The sequence below is a fragment of the Canis lupus genome, chromosome 9, assembly GCF_048164855.1.
Source record: "Canis lupus baileyi chromosome 9, mCanLup2.hap1, whole genome shotgun sequence".
Lineage (NCBI taxonomy): Eukaryota > Metazoa > Chordata > Mammalia > Carnivora > Canidae > Canis > Canis lupus.
In genome coordinates, this window is record NC_132846.1 from 31,604,611 (window position 1) to 31,620,617 (window position 16,007).

The 16,007-nt window shown below is 38.5% G+C and overlaps 1 protein-coding gene across 32 annotated transcripts in view; it reads right to left on the reverse strand.

The window, feature by feature from the left end:
- Positions 1-16,007, reverse strand: part of BMP4 (bone morphogenetic protein 4) — a 348,582-nt gene that overhangs the window by 98,286 nt on the left and 234,289 nt on the right. The window contains exon 4 of one of the 32 annotated variants that reach the window (XR_012036637.1): positions 5,653-5,791. The exons of the other annotated variants lie outside the window; for them this stretch is intronic. The gene's annotated coding sequence lies outside the window, so the exon portion shown is untranslated. Of the gene's footprint in view, positions 1-5,652; positions 5,792-16,007 lie in introns of those variants that run through there. 32 annotated transcript variants of the gene reach the window in all.

The following is a 16,007-nucleotide window of genomic DNA, read 5'->3' on the forward strand; positions in this document are numbered from 1 at the left end:
ACGGCTATTCAATTGCTTCAGCATCATTTCTTTAAAAACGATTGTGACTTTTTATTGAGATGGCTACCCTCAATTTTCTGATTCTCTACCTTTTATTTGTTTTAATTGTGTACATTGAGCAACACACTTTTTAACTGCCCAGTGACCTCTAAGTGATGCTTTGTCTATTCATCATCTCCTTAGTCTTCCATAGGTCAGTTTCCTTTGGCAGACAATTGTTATGAAATTGTACTCACCTGTTTCTGACAGGTAAGTACCACCACACTGGTCTCAATTTGTCTAAGGGCTCTATGCTCCCCACTGCTATTAGTGAGCCCCATTCTGGAATGACAACTCTACTGTCAGACCTTGTCTATGAAGGACAATTACCACTGAGCTCAATGGCTGGGATCCTTTCACCAGCATAATACATCTCACTTTGGTGTATGGAGGGCTTTTTTGGCCATTTTATGTAACGCAGTTTCCTGGTGGGTTTTCAGCTTTATGTAACATATCTATTCTAAAATAACCCTACTCCAAACCACTAATCATTTCTTTTTTCTACTCCATTTAGTGAGGCCATCATTCTCCAAGCTTCCAAGAGCTAAACTAATAACATGTTAGCACCATTTCCTAGAATCCTTGCCAGAGCTTTAAATCCTGTATCATGAGTACTCTCATATTGATAAGCTCTCCTCCAACTTTTTGTTCTACTCCCACCTCCTTTCCACCACTTTGATCCAACATCCTCAGGATCTACACCCAGGCAACTCTCCTGGCTCCTGGACTAATCAATACATGTCGATTGAGTTCCTACAGATGTTGCCTTCCTTAGCAAGCCCAATACTTTCCTGGCTGGACTGGACTGTGACCTAATCATAATTATAATCTAGTAGCCTACAGTGGAGGGAGGAATAGATCCTGAGGCAGATACAAATCTTTTCAGACAGAGATCTCTGCCTCAGCTATAAGCAATGGGATGGTTCTAAGCTTAATAGAACAGGGTAGGCCACTTTTGCAGACCCAGAGAGCTCAAGGGGACCTCCATTTTCAAGATTCTCAGGTGTGTCAACATTGTAATAGACTTTGGTGCAGAAGTCTACTACAGAATACTCTCAATGACAATCCCTCAAGGGGAGTGAGGATTGGACAGAGAAAGAATTGGAACCTCAAGAGCCTTAGCAAATACTGTAGGAGTGCTCTGAGCTGGGATAGCCCTTGAGAGATGTACTAGACTCAGGCTAGGGTTCTGGACACTGTGTCCCCCTCACTGACCAGTTATTGAATGCAGGCTGCCCCTATTTGGGGTGTAACTTAAAGTGAGGCCTCTGCATTAATTTGCTGGGACTGTTACAACACAATACCCGAATAGATGGCTTGAACAGGACAAATTTATTTTCCCATATTCTGGAAACTAGAAGTCTAATATCAAAGGGCTGGTAGGGTTGCTTTCTCCTGAGGCCCCTCTCCTTGGCTTCTATATGGTTGCCCTCCTGTTGTCTCTACACAGCACCCTCAGGATCCAGGCCCACACAACTCTTCTGTCCTCTGTGTATGCACACCTGTGCTGTCTCTCTCTATATTCTAATCTCTGTTGATAAAAACACCAGTCAGAGTGCATTAGAGCCCACCCTCATGGCCTGATTTTAACTTCACTACCTCTTATTACAGCCCTATCTCTAAATACAATCACATTCTGAGGTTATGGGGGGGGGTAAGGTTTCAATATTTAAATTTGAGGAGACACAATTCAGTCCATAACAAGTTCCTTTCAGCCAAGGGCAACTTCTGGAGACAGATTTAGCTCTGAGCTATCATCAGTTAACACTGCTGGCACCTGGAGGAATTAGTGTCTTCATCTTTAAGGGAAGATCTGGGAGGAGCACCACAGCATCCACTACAGTGATGATATTAATATCTCTAATAAGAATATAAAACAAAACTAGCTAACACCCTTTGGGCATTATATTGTGCCAGGCCCAGGACTGTTTCTTCACATGTCTTATCCTATTTAATCCTAACCTTAAAAAAAATGCTCTCTCTTCCCTGAAATTGCCATAGTACAAATAAGCACCTCAAAATCTCTAGAAAACAGCACTCTATATAGCAAGTCTCCCTTTTTAATATCCTACTGCATATCACTTGCCCCTTCCTGAACTATATTCAAGAAACAGATGTTGAATTTAACTCACCATTTTGCTAGAGAGGGGATACCTCTATGTTAGGATTTGCATTCCTCTACAATATATAGACAGAACCAGTGACTCCATTTCAGTAATTCTGGTGGCCAGAGAAGCAGTATTTACCTGAGTGAGTTCCCATGAAATAGAGTTGAAAAACAATGACAGATAATGCTGGGGAAATGTGCTTTGCATAGTTCAGGGGTTATTAAGCCATGCTAGGAGGAGTATTTTTCAATTAATTAATGTGGCAGGGTCATATCAGTCCCATCTAGACTCTAACATATATTATAGAGGTCCTAAGAACTCCTTCTGGCAGCCTTTGGTCCAGTTCTATATTCCATAGTGGTTACCTACTCATTCTTCAGATTTTCACTGAACACCTACTATGTGTGAGACACTGGTTGGCTTTGAGATACAAAGTAGTAGACAAAATATTCACAGGCTCTGTCCTCATGCAGTTTACAGTCGTTTAACCACCAAGCAGGACCTATACAGGTTTCTCGTTGGTCTCAAGGTTTCAACTAAAGTCAAAATAGAGATTATAAAGTCAAACCTAAAATATTACCTAATTAGAAATTCAACAGATTCTCATGTTATTATCTGTTCTAATATACCATGTTCTAAGAACCTAGAAGGTCTTACTGGTCGATCTCTACCACCATCCATTTCAGAACATGACTAGGCATCTACACCATATAGATGACCATTTTTTTCTAGAGGGTGTTAAGACTTATGGATGGTGGCTAATTTGACAAGCTACATCTAGATGGTTTAAACTCAATCAACACACTAGCGGAAATGATCATGTCTGGCAATCTAGGTGTTGCAAGCAACAAGCTAAAACAGAAGGTGGTGGAGGAACAGAAGTATTCTGAGATATTTTCAGAAACCACAGACCACAGTCAATAACAATGAGAGCAATAATAGCAAAAAAAAAAAAAGGTCATAATCATTAATTGAGCCGTGTACTAAACAAACATAAAATACTTCATTACTTTATCTAATTAATACAGTAACTATGAGTGAAGTAGGTGTCATTTTCTCATCTTTATAAGTAAGGAGAGGTAAGGCATAGAAATATTAAATTATCTTCCTGATTCATGAAGTAGAAGTGGCATATTGTGCATTTAAACACAAACTCAGGGATCCCTGGGTGGCGCAGCGGTTTGGCGCCTGCCTTTGGCCCGGGGCGCGATCCTGGAGACCCGGGATCGAATCCCACGTCGGGCTCCCGGTGCATGGAGCCTGCTTCTCCCTCTGCCTATGTCTCTGCCTCTCTCTCTTTCTCTCTCTGTGACTATCATAAATAAATAAAAATTAAAAAAAAAAAAATAATAAACACAAACTCATCTGCCTCTTAAAAGCTAGGTTCTTTTCCACAGTATCATAATCACTCCCCAAATTATAGTGTTCTTCCCTATGAAATAATCTTTCAATATTACTACCAATTCTTGGTTATTTCCAAGGGAAAACAAATGAATTTGGAAAGTTAGGGTAAGTTATATAGAATGTTTAACATTTCTTTATAGCATTTCCAGATCAGAATTGATTTCAGACAGCAATACCTTTTTTCTAGCCAATGTTACTTTGTGACTAACTCCTAGTATATGAAGATAATGTGGTAGCTATCTTACAAACCAATGGTACAATTTCATTATAAAATGCACTTTATCATGCATAAATAGAGTAGTATCACCCGGAGTGTTAAAATAAGCTAACTGCTATAACAAACAATTCCAAATCTCAGTGGTTTAATATAGTACAAGTTTATTTCTTACTCATGCAAATTTTTACAAGGATATTCCTTGATGGACATCTCTCCTAAGCACCTATTCCCCAGGTGATGACTCAAGTGTGCAGTCTACTTTAACTTTGTGAAGGTGCCACAAAAGGCAATGTGGACAAGGCACATAGAATGCTTAACTACCTTAGTCTGGTGGCCAGAAATTGTCACATAAGTACAGTAAAATTCAAAGGAGCTAGGAAATGGAGTTCCCTAGGTTGCTAAGCTGTAGCTTAGTCCAAACTCTACAGTGTTCTACATTGTAGAAGGAGGTCCCATGCCTTTGGGTGGTCAGGTAGCTCTTTCTCCCACAGCTGGTGTCAGCTAGTTCGGGCTTGTGAAAAGCTCATAAAAAGCAAGATTTCTCAAATAGTTTCTTTACTGGATACTACTGCTATATCTAGTTGTGATACAAATCAATATGTTGTTCATGCATTTGACAGGATGAATTAATCAACCTATAGTGGGTTGAATGGTGTCCCCTCCCCCAATAAAGAAGGTGTGTCTACTTGGAACCTGTGAATGTGGCCTTACTTGAAAAGGGTCTTTACAGATACAATTGAGTTAATAATCTTGAGATGAGATCATCCTGGATTAACTGAGTGGACCCTAACTCCAATGACACCTGTTATTATAAGACGTAGATGAAAAGAAAAGAAGGCCATGTGAAAATGAAGGTAGAAATTGGAGTAATGCCACTATAAGCCAAAGAATGCCTGGAGCTACTAGAAACTAGAAGAGGCAAGAAAAAAATAAAAAAGAAGAAAAGAAAGAAAAAAAAAAGAAAAGAAAAGAAAGAAAAGAAAAGAAAAAGAAAAGAAAGAAAAGAAAAGAAAAAAGAAAAGAAAAGAAAAGAAAAGAAAAGAAAAGAAAAGAAAAGAAAAGAAAAGAAAAGAAGAAAAGAATCATCTCCTAAAGCCTTCAGAAAAAAACATGGCCTTGTGGACATCTTAATTTTGGACTTCTGGCCTAGGGAATAAATTTCTGTTAAGCTTCCAAGTTTGTGGCCATTTGTTAAGGTAACTCCAAAATATTAATACACAGCCTAAAGACATGTGTAATGAACCAAAACTGTATCCCCTTAAATTCATATGTTGAGGCCTTAACTGAATAGGATTAGTAACCTTCTAAGAAGAAAAAGAGATACCAGGGATACAGGTGCTCAGAGAAAATGCCATAGGAGGAAACAGCAGGAAGACACCAACTGCAAGACAAGGAGAAGGACCTTAGGAGAGACCAAACCTACTAATATTTTGATCTAGACTTTCAGCCTCCAGAACTGTAAGAAATAAATGTCTGTTACTTAAGCTACCCAGACTGTGGTATTTTATTATAGTAGCCCTAGTAGGTTAACAAAAGGTATGACAGAGAGACTTTCTACAGGTAAGACTTCCAATGAAAGAGCCAGAAGGCCCAGGGTGTTAGCATTTGGTTGAGTACTTCTAATTTAATAAGCAAACAGATACAGCCATAAGCCAAAAGCATGTGTGGTGTAGGCTTCTCACTTATGACAAATGCTTAGCATAGTGCCTTCTGCAGGGTAAACATTATTTCCTCAATCGTAACACAAACTGTTAATTTTTCATTTCTGATACAGGATATATACAATCAATAAAAATTTTCCTTAAAACCTATCTTTAAATATGGTTTTTCTTACAATTGATGCCATCTTAGAATGAAGGAAATAAAGCATATACAAGCAGGATATTAAGCGCTTTGCATGCTGCATCTCATTTTAATACCCCCAACTAACACCCCAAGGTACTGTCAGTGGAGTGCTGGCAATGGCTTGCACCAGCTCAGGAGTAACTGATTGTGCCGACCTTGGCCAACTCCAGCGGGCGACCTGAAACCAACCACAGTGAGAGTATTTACACCACGGAAATTGGCTATTACCAACATACCACTGGACTGGGCACTATTATTATTCCTACCATATCCATGAGGAAAGAGAGAGGCTCGGTAACTTGTTGTGGCTAGTACAAAGTAGCAGATCTCAGATTTTAGCTGGGGTTTAGCCTGTTCTCACAGCACAGGTTCTCAATGCTTGCCCTAGGCTGTCACCCACTTGAATGGTATTTAACAGAAAGCCATATCTGCAGTGGTAATTCTAGAACTTCTTAAGTCCCATAATAGCAGTTGGGTCTCCTTTGTCCAATTACTTCAATTTTGCAGATTATATTGGTCCCCTACCATCTGGCACACATGACAAAAAGTAAAGCCATTACTACATAAAAAGGGAATGAATTTGCCAAATTACACTGCATCTGATTGTCACAGCATTAACACCAATTCATAAGACGTTATTGAGATACTTCATAATAGTACCAGAGGTTCACCACTACTAAAACTTGATAACTTAACCCAAGAACCTTGATTAAGGTTATATAATACATACAATACATAATCCTCTGTAATGTCCCCTTTAACTGAGATATTTCTCATCATGTTCCTACACAATTTAGATTATGGTTGTTATTCAGGAATGTGTAAACTAAGAACTGGGGAGGGAACTATCTACCCTTTTTCTGGTGGTGGGGACAGGATGTAATCTAATTTTATTTCTACTTCTAAAGATCAGCAAGTTTACAACTGTAAGCAAGGCAGGAATTTAGCCTCACTTAAGAGGCCTACAACTACTGATTTTGACTAAGAACTAAGAAAAAAAGCTGCTTTGAGGAGATTTAAGAATTTTTTTAAGAGATTTAAAAAAAAAAAAAACAAGACCAGAAAATAGACTGAATGTATTTTTCTTGCAGCTCACAAATATTCACAATTTCACGAGTATTTACAAAGAAAGGAAAAGAAAAAAAAGACTCATTTTCCCAGTTCCCAGCCACTCATTCACTTTCATGAATGTAAGAAAAAGCAGTTGACTCTTTAAAAACAAGAGAAAGAAAGAAAAGGCAAAATCTGAGACACTGTGAGTGTCCCCTCATGAAAACTCCTCAGATTCTAGATTGTTTTCTAATCTCTGGTGGTAGAGCAGAGGCAAAACACTGTACTTATACACCTTTTCCTTTTTTTTTTTTTTTAATAATAATTTAAGCACACTAGTAAGTGGGATAAATGGGGGAAATACTGCTTGTCACCATACAGAGAACTAAAACTAATGCTAGAAACAGGACAGAGCGCTGAGGGTCATCAGCACTTCTGGCCAATTACCCATCTTTTCCTCACTCCACATTCTTAAAGGTTTCTTGAAATGAAAACAAAGGAATCCAACCAAAACCAACATTTTGATGAGTAAAGTGTAAATGAATGAGAAACAGATGGGCTTGGTTTTCCCAGGGGTCTATAAATGAAGGGCAAGGTGCTTGGGGGCAAAATGCATGTGGGGTTTCTCTGGCAAATCTTTTACACTGTTAACAAGCCCAAAATGCAGCCAAAGTTCTCAAACTGGCCTATCCACATATTGGCATGACTCAATGAAAAGGATCTTGGTGCCAAAGGAGCAGCCTTTGGAGACCCCCAGGACATTGTTCAGCACCTCACAAATCATATTTTATAGGTGCCAAAGGCAGCTGCAAATCTCACATGTGCGGCCAGAAGTTTTCATTCAAGAACCCAGCAATTTTGGCTTTGATCAGAAACCACAGATTGGTGTAAACATTTCTCTTGCCACGTTTTATGATATTTACGCTTTGCATGGATCCTCTTGGTTCCATTGATAACAAAGTGTTCGGCAGGCATCTGCTCAGGAGTCTTCCCCACCTCAGCCTTCAGGTGGAGAAACAGCTTAAGGGCAGGGAGAATGATGTAGCAAAGGTCAGCCCTAAATCAGAGGGAGTGAGTTCTTTGTGCATCCAGGCCAAACCTCTCTCTCTCTCTTTGGGATTAGAGTGTCTCCCCGCTGTCTTCAAATCATGTATATATCAAGTTACAGCTCAGAAAGAATGCATTTTTAGTTTTTCAATGGGGAGGGGGAGGAGTGTAGGCCCCAAACCACAGATTATTTGAAAACCATCCAAGCTGACTTTGAGATTTTTGAAAATAATTTATTTGGCAATTCCAAGAGCCAGATTGGCCATTTGGCCAAGGTAACATGCCCTTCAGTGCAAAGACTACAATTAATGGGCCACATCATTCTCTGCTCTCAAGCAACAGAAGCGGCCAGCTGCTGGAGAACGCTGTGCGGTCTTCCAGTGTAAACGCCACTGATATCATCACCATCAGAAGGTCATAAAACTGATTGATTATAAACACAGCTCTCATTTGTTTACAGCTTACATTTTTGGGTTCGGAGTAATTAGCACATTAGCCATCTCTCAGGGTGAGGGCTCGCAGGTGCTGGAAGAGAGAGGCTTCCAAGCAAGGAAAGGATCACAAAGCCTTCCACAGGGCAATCACTGGCCTTTACGAGAACCAGACTGGGAAATGCTGATTCTGCTGCGTGAGGGGTAGTGGCTAACACCCACGTGGGGTCACGTGTGTAGGAGGACATTCGACTCCCGCAGTAATTTCTTCCAACACAAGGTAAGGTTGGAAAAATCCAAGACATGTCAGCAATGTGCAGGAGATGTCCTCTGTGAGGAGCCTGCAGCTGCTGAAGCCTTTTAAGATTCCTTTTCTTTCTCTCAGGCCAACAAAGGCAGATAAAGATCACCCTTGCTAGTGGTGACTGGTACTTAGTTTCTTTTCCTTATAGTTAAAATAAACTCTTTAGTCTTATAAAGATGTTGCTTCTCAGACATCCGCCTAAGGAAAGCAGCTGGCTCAGCTGTCTTCCCTGGATGTGATTCTCATCCCCAATCCTGCCCTTTCCAGTCTTTCTCTCAGCCTTCCCATCAGGGCAGGTTTTATTTGAACAGCTGGATCTATCAAATTGGTGCAAATTGTCTAATTAGTGACTCAGGCCGCTTGGGTAAGTGAGTTTTCCATATCAGCTTCTGCAGGAACTCCAGAGAGCCTCAGAAGCATCCTGATTAAAGGGGTATCCTTCTTAAAAGACACATGCACATGCTCACAATTTGGATTGTTAGACTGATCAGAGGACCAGCCTTTAAAAAAAAAAAACTGTTTTATCCAGTGTGAAATCTTTCATCCAGTATGTGATTCTTTCCGCATCTTATGTGATGAACCATTAATGGGTCAAAGGCTCTGGAGCTGGTTATGGAATATTAAAGATTGCTCATCATGGACCACACTCATAGCAATTTGAATTCTATTCTCCATTCATAATATTATTTGAATAATTAACAATCATATTACAGTTTTCAAAGTTCCTTCACTTAGACGATCTCCTTTGATCTTCACAGCAATGACAGGAGGTTAGGCAACATCATGGCATCTGCATTTCATAGATTAGGAACCAGGCTCAGGAAGATTAACTGACCTAACCCAGATCACAAAAGCTACTAAGTGGTAAATCTTTTCGTTTGAAATTTATTTTCCTTGCCTCGTATCACACTATTTGTGGGAGTTTTAATATGAGGATATTCCTCTGAAGCCATTAGTTTTGTCTGTTTTCCAAACTTTAGCCACTAGAATAGAAGGGTTGGCAGCTAGTTTCTCTGTGGTGCACGGAAGTAGCTGCAAATAATAATCAAGTGATTCTTAGCTATTTCAACTATCTGTAAATATCCAGTGAAAACACTAATGCCTCACTTGCCTCACTGAATTAAGGCCCAACATATTTTGCACTTCAATGTTTCCATTACATATTGCTTTTCCCTTGATTTTTAAAAGATCTATTCTACACTTTCTTGACATTTCATTGACATTAGTTGCTACAGCAATTGCTTGGAAGTTTGTTCTAAAATTTTGATATTCATGAAACTTCAAGGGCAAATAAATGACAGATTAATTAATCAGTAATCCAGATATGTTTGTTCTCTTCTCATAAGAAAACACTAAGAATTAAAGAATATGATTTGGGATGATTTCTCCTATTGGGATTATTTCCATACCAAGCAAATGAAGTAAAGATGGGTTTTGATTAATTCAATCATTCATCTTATTCTTATTGAGCTTCTATCACATGATGAGCACTGTGCTAGGTTCTAGGGATGTTAGAGATTCTAGCCTAATAGGGAACCTTCCTTGGGGGACCCTCATTTACCTGCCAAGTCTGGGTTAGAAGCCCCTTTGCTTCCATAATTCCAAGTACTTCCTCACATTATCACACTGAATAATAACCGCCAATTAACCTGATATTAGTTACCTTTCTATCTATCTTGCTCTTGCTTATGTCCCTGGTCCCTAGCCCCCTGACTGACATCTAGTAGGGTCAATAAATATTTGAATGAATAAATGGAAACTTATTTCATGCTAGGGTAAAAACCCAAGTCAGAAAAGAAAACCGTACTCTAGTATATTGCTTACTAGGATGCCTTTAGAAGTGCCCCCTTGTGAAAACTGATTTTCAGTGTTTGTCAGGACACACAGAAGAGACTTTGTACTTGGGCAAAGTAGGTACCATTACAACTCATTGACTCTGCCTTTTCTTTTAATATTTCTCCACCCCATTTATCCCTCTCTTCTCCTTAGGATCTCTCTACTTCTTCAGCCATTACTGTCTTTAGCTACCTTTCACCTACTGCCTAATATCCAAGATAGTAACTTTATCTTCTGGCCTTCACATGCCATCATTCATTACCTTTTTAATTTCTTTTCACATTTCATTTTAACTTTAGGAAAGTTCATTCTCAACAACAACTGCTAGCAAAGTTCCATTCTTTATCTAAAAATGTCTGCCAGAAAGATAATAGATGATCCCATTATATAATACTAGGCAGAACTCAAAGAAATCCATCTTTGCTATTAAGTTATTTGATAAAAACACAATGTAAATACTTCAGTTAGCAAGTCCTATGGTTTTAGAACATGAAGTGTGGCTTGAGTTTGGTACAGATAGGTACAAGGAGAACCCCTGCTCCAGGTCTGAGCTTTGCTCTGCAGACAAGATCAGTTTTGTCTAGAGGTGATAAGACCAAGGAAGGTCAGCTCATTCTATTCAAAACCACAGGGATCAAATGCCAATTACTTCCTTTATAATGAGAATTACAAATTCTCAATAGACTGAATTCTCAATTTTTCTAATTAGTTCATTTCATTTGTTTTTGTCTGTATGCAGACACACCTGAGAAGCTAAATCATCTGCTTGCTTGTTTAGCACAGAATTAGAGCAAGAGAAATCAACTGGACACAAGAAGTATATATCCCTTTCTCTTGAAAATTTTGGAGCACAGTGCTGGGTAGAATTGGTAAAAGAAAAAAGTCTGTTAACCCTTTGGCTAATGTTCCCTTCTTTTCCTTTAAAATTGAGCTCCTCCAAGAATAGCTAACACATCTTTTGCCTACTTGTATTCTTCTCATTCACTCTTTAGCCAGATGGCATGAGCTTCTGTCTATGGTGCTCTATTAAAAACACTTTAAGGGATCCCTGGGTGGCGCAGCGGTTTGGCGCCTGCCTTTGGCCCAGGGCGCGATCCTGGAGACCCGGGATCGAATCCCACATCGGGCTCCCGGTGCATGGAGCCTGCTTCTCCCTCTGCCTGTGTCTCTGCCTCTCTCTCTCTCTGTGACTATCATAAATAAATAAAAATTAAAAAAAAAAGGAAAAAAAAAATAAAAACACTTTAAAAAATAGTCCTAGTAATCTATTGATAGCAAAATCCAACAGGCCTTTCCTAGTTCCATAGTTTCCTTAAGATTTTTTCATATAATTCACTTGTTCATTCATTATTAATTCAAAATGCAATGAGCATGTTTGCCCAAGTGGTTTATAATCCTTTTTTGTTTTGTTTTTGTCTTGTCTACTTCAGCAAGTTCCAGGTCTGTTTTATTCACCATTGTATCTTCAGCTCCTACCACAGCACCAGACACATAACACACTCAATAAAATTGAGTGAGTGAGAAAATGAAAAAATTAACATATAAGATTTTTACTTCTGGCAATGATACCGCAAGAAGCTCCACAGAATCATTCCCCTGTGAAAATGGTGAAAATTATAATTAGGAAAAAAAAAACACCTAAAATCTCTGGAAACGGTCCATGGTCCTAAGGGCATAGAGCAAATAAAGAAATATTTATTCAAAAATATCTAAATCCCGGGGCGCCTGGGTGGCTCAGCGGTTGAGCGTCTGCCTTTGGCTCAGGGTGTGATCCTGGAGTCCCAGGATCGAGTCCCACATCAGGATCCTTGTATGGAGCCTGTTTCTCCCTCTGCTTGTGTCTCTGCCTCTCTCTCTGTCATGAATAAATAAATAAAATCTTTAAAAAAAAAATATCTAAATCCCAATAAGAACTGCAAGAATCTGTGGGATCTGAATGAAAAACTACATCCTCTCTCCAACTCCAGCATTGAGATAGAAATTCCACTCCAGACTGGTATGGCCAATAATACAGAAAACCCTCTCCTCTGAGTTTCTAGTTAGAGAAATATCTTCCCAATAAGGGCAGAATGCTAGCAGTTTTCATCCTACCTCAGCTACCTGTTGCTTGCTGAGGCTAAGTTCTAGGAGAACACACCCAATTGGGGGTGGAAGGGGAGGCCTCTCACCTTCTACTCAGCCTCCATGAATAGGATAAAACCCTTACCTTGAACATGGTGCCACTGTGAACTGGGACCCTAAATGCCCTTGCTGCAGTCTGTGGGTCAAGGATTCCATGACAAGAGAGGCAAACCAAGAACATCTAGGGCTGCTACCCCATCCACTGAGTGCTCAACTCCAAAGTAAGGATGTCATTTAGAAGTGTGCCATTCGGGGATCCCTGGGTGGCTCAGCAGTTTGGCACCTGCCTTTGGCCCAGGGTGTGATCCTGGAGTCCCGGGATCAAGTCCCATGTTGGGCTTCCGGCATAGAGCCTGCTTCTCCCTCCTCCTGTGTCTCTGCCTCTCTATCATAAATAAATAAATAAATAAACAAACAAACAAATAAATAAATAAGTAAATAAATCTTTAAAAAAAAAAAAGAAGAAGAAGAAGTGTGCCTTGTCCTCACCTCGAGCAAAGCCATGGCTCCGAAATTTTGCCAAGGAGAAGTAGTCTACAAAATCCAAACAGGCCTTTCAACAGATAGTTCCAAATCTCTCCCCAAGGAATTGACTTCATTCCCAATAGAAAGTGGTGAAGTTCAACCCTAAGGGTACTCCCCAAAACAGAATCTGTGGTAAAAGGAAACTGGAAGGGGATTGATAGGCTCATTAGAGATAAATGCTAAACTATAAACTGACTAATTTGCTGAAAAGAACTGGGAAGCACAACTGGAGTCAGAACAAATCTCTAATACTAACTTCTACAACACCTTCAAAAGAGCCAGAATTTGATTAGGTTACTTTAATAAAGCAATTTACACACCAGTATTGTTGAAAACAATATAGCAATCAGCCGGCAACTAGTGGCACTTAATAGCTAATTGTAATCAGAAAAAGAGACCATCTAAGAGAGCCCTGCAAAACCACTTTCATCTCAGGGTGACTGTGGGCACACCTAAGGCTGTGTGACGTCAAACTGTAGGGAGGAAATAGATTTCACTAAAGTAATACAGATAGTCACTAAACAAATAAACAAGCAAATAACAAAAACAAGCCCCAAAGTGCGGGACCAATACTTAGAGTTGCTACACTCTATTATCTAAAATGTCCAGTTTCCATTAAAAAAAAAAACTATGGGATGGATGCCTGGGTGGCTCAGTAGTTGAGCATCTGCCTTTGGTTCAGAGCATGATCCCAGGGTCCTGGGATCAAGTCCCACATCAGGCTCCCCACAGGGAACCTGCTTCTCCCTCTGCTTATGTCTCTGCCTCTCTCTCTCTCTCTCTCTCTGTGTGTGTGTGTGTGTTTCTCATGAATAAATAAAATCTTAAAAAAAAAAAAAAACAACTATGGGACACACAAAGAAATAAGAAAGTATGCTCTTTACACCAGAAAATAAGAGGGAAACAAACTACCTGTGAGAGTGACCAGATCTTGGATTTAATGAACAATTACTTCAAAGTAAACATTATAAATATGTTCATAGGACTGAAGAAAATCATGATTATGGAAGTAAAAGGAAGGCATGATGACAGTGATACATCAAATAGAGAATATCAATAGAGACAGAGCTTATGGGGGGATGAATATTTGCAATTGAAAAGTATAATAACTGAAATGTAAAAATACACTAGAGGAGCTACATAGTAGATCTGAACTGGCAGGAAAAAAAATGAGCAAACTTGAGATAATAGACAAAGATTATGTGATCTGAGGAACAAAGAGAAAAAAGAATAAAAACAAATGAAAAGTGCCTCAGAGATAAGAGAGATAGCATTAAGAATATCATTATATACATATGTGAGTACCAGAAGGAAAGGAGAAATAGAAAGGGCAGAAAACATATTTGAAGAAATAATGGCCAAAAAGTTCCCAAATTTATTGAAAAACATTCACTTACACATCTAGGAAGCTTGGTAACTTCAAGTAAGATAAATACAAACAGATTCACAAATAGACACACTGTAGTAAAAATGCTGAAAACTAAGAACACCAAAATTTGTATGGCACTACAAAAGACCCCAAATAGTCAAAGCAATCTTGAGAAAGAGCAAAGATGGAGTTATATCAATACCGGATTTCAAGATAAACTACAAAGCTGTATCAATCAAAACAGTATTGGTACTGGCATAAAAACAAATAGGTCAATGGAACAGAAGAAAGAATCCAGAAATAAACCCATGCTTATATAGTCAATTAAGCTATGACAAAGGAGTAAAAAATATACAACGAGGAAAAGAGTCTCTTCAGTAAATGGTGCTGAGAAAACATGTAGACAGCTACATGCAAAATAATGGAATAATTTCTCACATCATATACCAAAATAAACTCAAAATGGATTAAAGACCTAAATGTGAGACCTGAAAACATAAAACTAGAAAAAAATATAGGCAGCCATCTCTTGGACATTAGCCTTAGCAACATTTATCTAGATATGTCTCTTCAGGCAAGGGAAACAAAAGCAAAAATAAACTATTGGGGGCATAGTAAAGGAAACCATCAACAAAACAAAAGGCAACGTACCAAATGGGAGAAGATATTTGTAAAATCTTTAAAAAGTCATAAAATTATGTAAAGTAAGAGTTTTAACACTGTATTGTTGAGTTTGTAATATTTACAGAATATGTATAACAATTATATATATAACAAAAATAACATATATAACAAAAAGGAGAAGACAATATAGCTCTATATAAATGTTTCTATATCTCACTGCAACTAAGTAAGCTTAAATCTGAAGTTGATTCTTTTTTGTTGTTTTGTGGGGTTTTTTTTGAAGTTGATTCTGATAAGCATACATATATATGCTATATATAAATATAAATATATATATATTGCACTAGAGCAACTCTAAGGAAATAACTCAAAAAATAGTGAAAAATCATGCAAGAATTAAAATGCTACATTAGAAAATATTCATTTCATGCAAAACAAAGCAGTATAGGAGAAACAAAGAAAAAGATATGAGACATATAGAGAACAAAGAGTAAAATGGCAGACAAAATCCAGCTATATCAATAAACACATTAAATGTGAATAGTATAGGGGCACCTGGGTGGCTCAGTTGGTTAATTGTCTGCCTTTGGTTCAGGTCATGATTCCAAGGTCCTGGGATTGAGCCCTGAATCAGATTCCCTGCTCTGCAGGGAGCCTGCTTCTCCCTCTCCCTCTGCCTGCCACTCCCCCTGCTTGTGCTCTCTGTCAAATAAATACAATTTGAAGTAAAATAAAATAAAAAATAAATTTGAATAGTATAACAACCCAAGCAAAAGGCTAGATTAAAAAATACTGGATTAAAAAAAAACAGGATCCAATTATATTATTTTATAGGAGACACATGTTATATTCAAAGATACAAATAAACTGAATGTAGAAGTATGGAAAATGAAAATGAAATGAAATGCAAAGAGCAACTGCAAATCTGGGGTGGCTACACTAATAGGCCAAATAGATTCTAAAACAGAAAACATTACTAGAGATAGAGACATTTTGTATAAAGAAGATAAATTCATCAGGAAGATATAACTATAAACGTATATAACCCTAAAAACAGCACCAAAATACATAAAGCAAAGATCATGAA